Genomic DNA, 9,316 nt, shown 5'->3' with positions numbered 1-9,316 from the left:
AGAGAAAAAGAGGAAGACCCCAACGAGATGGATCAGCCAGGTGGCATCATTGATGGCGTCAAGTGTGGCAGCGGTGGTGGGGTTGGCCCAGGATTGGACATTGTTTCATTCTGCTGTGCATGGGGTCGCTATGAGTCAGTTCCAACTCGATGGCACCTGTCAACAACAACAACAAACAATTTTTAAATGTACAATGATGGATTTCAGCAGCCATGACACAAATTTAGAATAAGAACAGATATTTTTAATTGGTGATCTTCTAAGATACTTTTTCAACTGTCTTTCTAATATAATTTTACGATCTAGGAGGCAAACTAAATATTTGGACTGTTTTTGCTTCAATAGGCTATCTTTTTGCTCTATTGATTAAAAAGATTCACATGTACAGGACATTTAAAAAGACAATGATCATCACAGAGAAAAAAAATAAAAAACTGAATTTACTGCCAGACCTTTACTGTTGGTAGTATTACTAAGAATCAATACTAAAAATTATTTAGAAAAACTGTTCACAAACTACAGTCTGCAAGCCAAATGTAATTTAGCACATTTTATAAAGAAAATTTTATTGGAAAAAATTAATTCAAGTGTGGTCTATGTCTGCTTTCACTCTACAAAGGCAGAACTGTTGATTTAGACACATATTTGTTAATCTAAATTGAAAGAAAATAAGACTCTATGAATTATAACACTGACAACAATAACAGGATTCCTCCTCCTCTCTCCTCCCACACCTTCTGCTATCACTACTGTGTATTTAGTGGATTTTCCTTTTAGATTCTGGAATTTTCTTGTCAAGGAAAATAGAAACACTAATCATTCCTTCAATACTTACTTCGTAGAATTCATGTGAGACTCAAGCTATATAATACGTTGTTGAAAGATGCTGAAATTAGAAAAAAAAATGGTGGGATAAAATGCAGTTTTATAAAGAGGATGCTGGAGTCATGGTGTGGTGTTGTGGGTTAATGCACTGGACTGCTTAGTCTCTTGAACCTCACTGGCAGTTCAAGCTCACCAGCTACTTTTCAGAAACCCTATACAGGGCTGCTATGGGTCAGAATCTACTTGACGGTGCTTAGCAACAACAAAGTAGGTGTTACCATAGAATAAGCACTTGACCTCAAGGTCAGTTTGAACTGCAAGGTCAGCGGTTCAAACTCACCAGTCACTCCTAGAAAATTCTGTGTGTGTGTGTTTAGTGCCACTGAGTCAGTTCCAACCAATAGCGACCCTGTTTCGGGTTTCTAACAAGCAGATGGTGAGTTTGAACTGCCCAATTTACGATTCCAACCAATTTTGTAGTCCAGTGCATTAACCCACAGTTTCTGGAGAGAAAATCTTATTCAGGAACACTATGAGTTAGAACCTACTAGAAGGTAATTCACAGCAAACAACAATGATGTAGGTGTTTAGGAATAATCGTGGTTGGCAAGGATTTGAGGGATCTCCTATTCTCTATTATCAAAACTTCTGTGGTGACCAACTCTTCTGGAATTTGGACCTGCTTCCACAGAATTGGAGCTGTTTCCGTAGAATTGGAGCCATGTCCTTCTCTGAATCCAAAATAGCTATGAGGACAGGGATCTGGTGCAAGGGCATGCTTGTATTCCAGATTTACAACTAACAGATAATCTTGACATTTTATGAAGTCAATTTAATTCATTAGGCAAATTGCCACATTTGAGAGTAAGCAAATGAAGCATTTTCATCTGTCTTTTGGCTTGTCTGAGTAGTGTAATCACCATGGATTGTGTCATGGATCAGATTCAAAGCCGTGTAATTGTATGTCAGTGGGTGATATGATGAAAACCATTCTCCTGGGGCTCTTTCCCAGCCCACCTTCAGCTTTCCCCTCTCCTTGGACATACTATGACTTCAGATATACAATAAGGATCATTTGTAAGCATTGTTCTTCCCAAGTCTCTCAAGCTATATGGAATTTGGTGGATCTTGCTGTCCCCATCTTAAGTTGAAGTAATAACACACAGGGACAATAATACACTGTTGCCTATTGTTTGTGAGAATTCTGTAGCAAAGAAACACTCTGTGGACTCCTTCCAAGAAACTAAAATTTGTATTATTAATCCTTGTTGTAAATTGCTACCATCTATGTAAATTGCTAAATGCAAAATGCAGAAATATTTCTCCTTTGTTAGAAACCTAATTGATTCATTTAAAGCTTTCTTTAGTTAATCCCGGAAATCACAGCTGTTAAATTTTGCATGTAACAGCCATAGATACAGTCATTATTAACATGGCAATTATTATGGGGGCTTATCAGCCCACACTAGCATACATTTTTCTTCTGATATAATGTGGCCCATGCATTAGGAATATTTCTTGCAATGTAAATTAAAGTAAAGAGGTAAAGCATTCCAATAGGACAATAAGACAAATTTTAGTCCACTGTATATGAATATGTGTATGTATATGTTTAACTTATTCTATTATTAAATAGTATTTGTTGTTGTTGTTAGGTGCCTTCTTGTTGGTTCCAACTCATAGCGACACCATACACAACAGAATGAAATACTGCCCAGACCTGCACCATCCTCACCATCGTTGTTATATCGAAGCCCATTGCTGCTGCCTCTCTGCCAATCCATCCCACCGGAGGTCTTCCTCTTTTTCATTGACCCTTCACTTTAGCAAACATGGTATTGTTCTCCAACAACTTGTACCTCATGATAATATGTCCAAAGTATGAGAAATGAAATCTCACCATCCTGACTTCTAAGATGTATTCTGAATACTTCCAACACATATGTGTCTGTTCTTCTGGTAGATCACTTTCAATCTTCTCCAAAACCATAACTCAAAAGTATCAGTTCTTCTATGATCTTCCTTATGCATTGTCTTTCACATGCATATGACACTACTAAAAAATATCATAACTTGACTCAAGCGTTATCTTAGTCCTCAAAGAGATATCTTTGCTCTTCATCACTTTCAAGAGGTCTTGTGCAACAGATTTGCCTAATACAATATGTTGTTTGATTTCTAGACTGCTGCTTCCATGAGTGATGATAGTGGATCCAAACAAAATTAAATCCTTGGCAACTTCAATCTTTTCTCCACTTATCATGGTGTTATTAATTGGTCCAAGGTGAGGATTTTTGTGTTTTTTATACGGAGATGCAACCCATACTGAAGGTTGTGGTCTTGTATTTAATTATTTTACAAATCACATCCCTGATGAATGTATCTGAATAATTATCTCAATTTCTGAAATGATGCATATTTTCAAACTATTTTACTTACATTTATGCAGTATATTGTTATAAAGCAGAGGATATCAGAAAAATGTTTACCTGTGCTTTATTGACTATGCAAAGGCTTTCATTGTGTGGATCAAGACAAGCTATGGACAATATTGTGAAGTATGAGTATTGCGGAACACTTAATTGTGCTCATGAGGAATCTATACCTGGACCAAGAGGCAGTTGTTCGAACAGAACTTGGGAACACTGAATGTTTTAAAATTAAGACAGGTTTGCGACAAGGTTGTATTGTTTCACCATACTTATTCAACCTGTATGCTGAGCAAATAATACGAGAAGCTGGGTTCTATGAAGAAAAATGTGGCATCAGGATTGGAGGAAGCCTCATTAACAACCTGTGATATGCAAATGATACAACCTCGCTTAATGAAAGTGAAGAGGACTTAAAACATTTACTGATGATCAAAGAGCACAGCCTTCTCAATGCATTACATTTCAATATAAAGAAAACAAAAATCCTCAACACTGAACCAATAAACAACATTCTTATCAATGGAGAAAAGATTGAAGTTGTTAAGAACTTCATTTTTCTTGGATCAACTGTCAACACTCATGGAAGCAGCAGTCAAGAAATCAAACAGCGTATTGCATTAGGCAAATCTGCTGCACAAGACCTTTTTAAAGTGTTGAAGAACAAAGATGTCAGTTTGAAGACTAAGGTGCACCTCACCCAAGCCATGGTATTTTCAATAACCTCATATGCATGCGAAAGCTGGACAGTGAATAAGGAAGATTGGAGAAGAATTGATGCTTTTGAGTTATGGTGTTGGAGGAGGATATTGAAAGTGTCATGGGCTGCGAAAAGAACCAACAGATCTGTGTTGGAAGAAATGTAGACAGAGTGCTTCTTGGAGGCCAGGATGGCCAAATTTTGTCTCTCGTACTTTGGACATATTGTCAGGAAGGAACAGTCACCGGAGAAGGAATCATGTTTGGTAAGGTGTACGGTCAGAGAAAAAGGAAGACCCCCAATGAGATGGATTGGCCAAGTGGCAGCATCGATGGACTCAAGCATGGCAACAATAGTGAGGTTATCCAAGGATCGGGCAGTGTTTTTTCTGCTGTGCATAAGGTTGCTATGAGTCGGTGCCAACTAGATGGCACCTAACAACATCAACAACAATTATTAAGATAAAGTAAAAACTCGATTCTTATTGTTGTTGTTGTTAGGTGCCTCCGAGTTGGTTCTAACTCATGGCAACCTTGAGCCTTCCTCATAATGTTAAGCTTGGGCTCATTGATACTGCCACTGTGCCAATCCATCTTGTAGGGGGGAGGGATTCGTCTTTTTTTGCTAACCCTCAATTTTAGAAAGCATGCTGTTGTCCTCCATGAACAGGTTCCTACTGATAATATGCCCAAAGTATGAAAGACAAATTCTTACCATACTGGCTTCTAAGGAACATTCTGACTGTACTTTGCAACACACAATTGTTGATTCTTTTAGCAGACCATGGTACTTTTGATATTCTTCTCCAACAGCATAAGTGCATCAATTGTTTCATGGTCTTCCTTATTCAATGTCCAACTTTCATATGCATATGAAACTATTGAAAATATTATTGCTTGGGTTAGGCACACCATAGTCCTAAACTGACATTATTGCTCTTGACCACATTAAAAAAAAATCTGCGTAGATTAGCCTAATGCAGTATGTCATTTGATTTCTTGACTGCTGTTTCCTTGAGTGTTGATAGTGGATACAAGCATGAAAAATTAAATCTTTTTTTCTATTTAGCATGACATTACTTATTAGTACTGTGTGAGGATTGTTGTTTTCTTTACATTGACATGCAACTCATACTGAAGGCTGCGGTCTTTGAGATTCATCTGTAAGCATTTTTTTTTAAAGTTTTTATTGTGAATTGAGTGATATATTGCATGGGAAAATATCAGTTTTCTACTCATCATTTCATTGAAATGATTACAATCTCCTCTGTGCATCATCATTGAACAGTATTTTCTTCTACTTCCTCTGTTTTGTGTTTTTGGTGTACACAAAAACACTCAAGAATGTATAATAATTTAAAAAACAACCAAAGGGTACATTCTACAAGCCTGCTTCCTGGTCACCAGCTCACAGCCTTTGTCTTTCCATGAGTCTAGAGTCTACAGTGCTCTATGTCACCATGTCCTCATCTCTGCCTCCATCTCTTGTGTCACTGCTTCTCTGGATAGGGTCCTGCATTCCACTTGTGCTCTTCTCCCTTGATGGTTCTAGTGTCCTCTGTTTCTGGACTGTAAGATTAACCTTTTTTGTTGTTGTTGTTACAAAACTTCTACCTTTACAATTGTGACAGTTGCAATTAGTATTGATAGCAATTACTCACTATCAAATCATAGGAATCTTATTCCATCTCTTTTAACCAGACCCATCTAGACAAGATGAAATTTATTCATTGGGGACTCCATCTTCCCCTGCACACTCTTAAACTAAACTCCCTCTTGAACACTTATAAGCCAGACACTTTGTGCCTTTATCACCCCCTTGCAATGGGTTAATGTGCCCAATTGCAAAGCCATTTGAACTACAAGGTCAGCAGTCCAAGTTAACCAGAAACTACTTGGAAACCCTCTATAGGGTCACAATTTACACTAGTTTCCTTTATCAAAATTTGTTTTGTTTTGTTTTTTATATTTGTCTAGTCAAGTTCTGATTGTCAAGCCATCAAGGCTAGGTCAAATGGATACTATCTGCAAGTTTGAGTGTTCTTGTGCATATCCCCTCACTTCATATCAGCTGGATGCTTCACTCTCAGTTCTAGCTCTCCATGGCTATGTCCTTGTCCATGGGCTCAGGTGTCCCCGGGTCTCACCACACTTTGGACCAACCAGTCCTACTTCTTCTCTCTCTCAACAGCAGTCTATGGAATGCAGTTGAACTCAGCCATTCCTCATTGCTTCTTTTCCCCTCCTTCCACTCACCAGTAGACCAATATTTTCATCAGCAAGCTTCCATGGCTTGATGACTTCCCAGTGAACTTGCTTACTCTTGTAGTAACCAATCATACTGCTGTTTTTGTTTTGGATTTTTTTCTGCTGATCTTTCTTTGAAGGTGTATCTTCTGTTGCTCTAGTTATTCCAGGCTGGTCTGCTTTCCTATTTAGTGGCTGTCCCACCTCAGAAGGTTCTGGATGGGGCTCAGTATTCCATCTAAAGTCCTATACACTACAAAGGCTCCACAAGAGTCCTCTTTAACTGGGCAAGTTCTAGAACCTCTTTTAGATATTTCAGTTAGTTATAGGCTGAAGACAGACCTACAATCTTTCTGTAATCATGTTTCCTGACATTATTTTCTACCCACTTTCTAAAAACTGTCTATTTTATAATAGTAGGCAAGGGAAACCAATATATATAAGATAATCAAGCATGTTAGTATCATTTCCCCTCTTCAGACTATACTTCAATCACTGTATCACAGAGCCCTGTTGTTCCAAGGCTGAGCATACATCGCTGTCCCATTTAGCCCATGAACTTGTCTCATTGTTCCCCTATTTACATTGTTCTGCCACCCTCCTACTTCTTGTGTATTGCCCTTGCAAACACCTGAACTCTACTGTGTCTGGCCCCTACCCTGTGATCTACAGTTGTCTTTGACTATATCTTTAATCCTACCCCATCCCACCCCTTCTGGTAACCAATAAAGATTTTTTTTCCCCTTTCAGTGTGGGTAACTTTTCTTAAACTTTTACAATAAAATGGTCTTATGCAATATTTGTCCTTTTGTGACTGACTAGTTTCACTCAGCTAAATGTCCTCAAGGTTCATGCATGTTATGTAGTGGCTTGTAGCTTCCTTGTTATTCTTCACGGTAGCATAATATTCCATTGTTTTTATGTACCCAAAATTTGTTTATCCATTCTTCCATGGATGGGCACTTAGGCTGTCTCCATCTTTTTGCTATTGTGAATAGTTCTGCTATGAACATTGGTGTGCATATATCCACTCATGTTATGGCTCATATTTCTTGTGGATATATACCAAGTAGAAGAATTGCTGGATCATATGATATTTCTATTTCCAAATTTCTGAGGAAGCGCCAATCTGTGTTCCAGAGTGGTTTGGCTGTTTTATTTTTTTCACTCCCACTGTCAATATAGGAGGGTTCCAGTCTCTCCATATCCTTGCTAGCATTTATTGTCCTCTGCATTTATGAACTTTGCTGTTATTCCTGGTGTGAGATGATATTTCATGGCTGTTTTGATTTGCAACTCTTTAATGGGTAATGATAGTGAACATTTCTTCATATGTTTGTTGGCTGCCTGAATCTCTTCCTTGGTGAAGTGTCTGTTCACATCCTGTGTCCATTGTTTAATTGGTTTACATATCTTTTTCTTGTAGAGTTGGTATAGTTTCCTATATATTTTAGAAATTAGTCCCTTGTCTGATATGTCATTACAAAAGATTTTTCCCCAGACTTCTGGTTTGACAGAGGCAGAGGTAGCCAGGTAGGACAGGTCCTGTGAAGGAGGAGCTGAAAACCCAGAGATGCTACTCTCATGGAACAGCACCAGAGCTCTAGATCTAGCATAAAGGTCAGGGCATCAGTTTCCTGCAACTGCCAGTGGTAAAATTATGGTATAAAGGAAAATATTGCAATTTAGAAATCAGTCAAGACATAGGACTCCCTCTGTGGCCACCCCGTCTGGGCAGTGGTCAGAGGGTGGGGTTACATCCAGACCAGCACAGGGAGCCGGCACTAAAAGTGGCACAGTAACATTTGCAAAAGGAGGTGTGGGGGGATTCCACACATTTTTTCCTCCTCTTCCACATTGTGCCTTTTTTGCCCAGCCTGGATGCCTTTAGGTGGGTGGGTGCGCACCCCTAAAAAAGTCAAGTGTTGAGACCACAGCTTTCCCGTGGCACAGAGAAAAAGAGCCCCATCTATCCAAGGACAAATTCTTCGGCTGCTGCTTTTGACTTCTGCCTCTGTGTTCTAGCACTAAAGTTAACTTGTGCGGGACCCTTTACTCCTGCCTACTCAGCAAGAAAAAAAGCAGATTTGTCCTGACAGAGAAACCATATGAACAATCTGTAAAACCCCAACATAAAAAGACGCAACTATTTCAATAATTACACTGTGCACACAGAGATATCTAACTTACCTTCAGAGACAAAAATGGTAAACAATCTGTCTCCCAGTAACTTCTCAATATCTATCTTCTCACCTCTATGGTGGTGACTAGAGGAGGGCCCTGAGTGAGTGGACACCTCTCCACTACTGGAGGCTTCTATGGCACACACACACTGCCTCTGTAGCAAGGTGACTGGCCAGTTGGCCACAGTTTTATTTTTGTTTCAAAGTGGTTGCTTTTGGCCCTGGTTTTATATTGCTACTACTTTTGGGTCTATTGATCACACATTTTTCCTGGGGCTGAGAGCTTTTTCTACCAACGTTACCCAAGAAGAGTCAGCAAACGTGGCCATATAGCCATGCTACAAGCATACCCCATAATAGTCCACCATTGTGACAAGAGCCAATAACAGATGCTAAGCATTACATGCAAAAAGGAAAGCCTATTCACCAAGAGACACCCAGTAAGCTTAATGACACAGCAACAAACATCATTTAAGCATTAAAACACCCCATAACTATTGGAAATGATGAACAAAAAACAACAAAAGATATCAAAACTTGTCCCCAAACTGAAAAGAGTAGCCGAGACAAATGACCTGGGGACAGACAAAGGCTTTCTAGAAGAGGAAGGGCAGGTTTTGTATTTGTATGAGAAGGAATTCAGAAGAATGTTGTGGAAACTAATTCAAATGTTCTGAAAAGGGGTGGAGGAAAACAAGGAAGAAGTCAGGAAAGTACTACAAGAGCAATCAAACAACATCTATACAGAAATGGAAACAATTCTGAACCTGCAAAAAGAGGTCCAGATGATTAGTAATAAAATACCACAAATGGACAATACACTGAAAGGGGAAAAGAGCAGAATTGAAGAGATAGAAGTCAGAACCAATGAGCTGGTAGGCAAATTTCTCAATACTGCTAAGATAAAAGAACAAGCTGAAAAAAGGATAAAAA

Source organism: Chrysochloris asiatica, unplaced genomic scaffold (assembly GCF_000296735.1).
Source record: "Chrysochloris asiatica unplaced genomic scaffold, ChrAsi1.0 scaffold00082, whole genome shotgun sequence".
NCBI lineage: Eukaryota > Metazoa > Chordata > Mammalia > Afrosoricida > Chrysochloridae > Chrysochloris > Chrysochloris asiatica.
Note: the sequence above shows the minus strand (reverse complement) of the source record.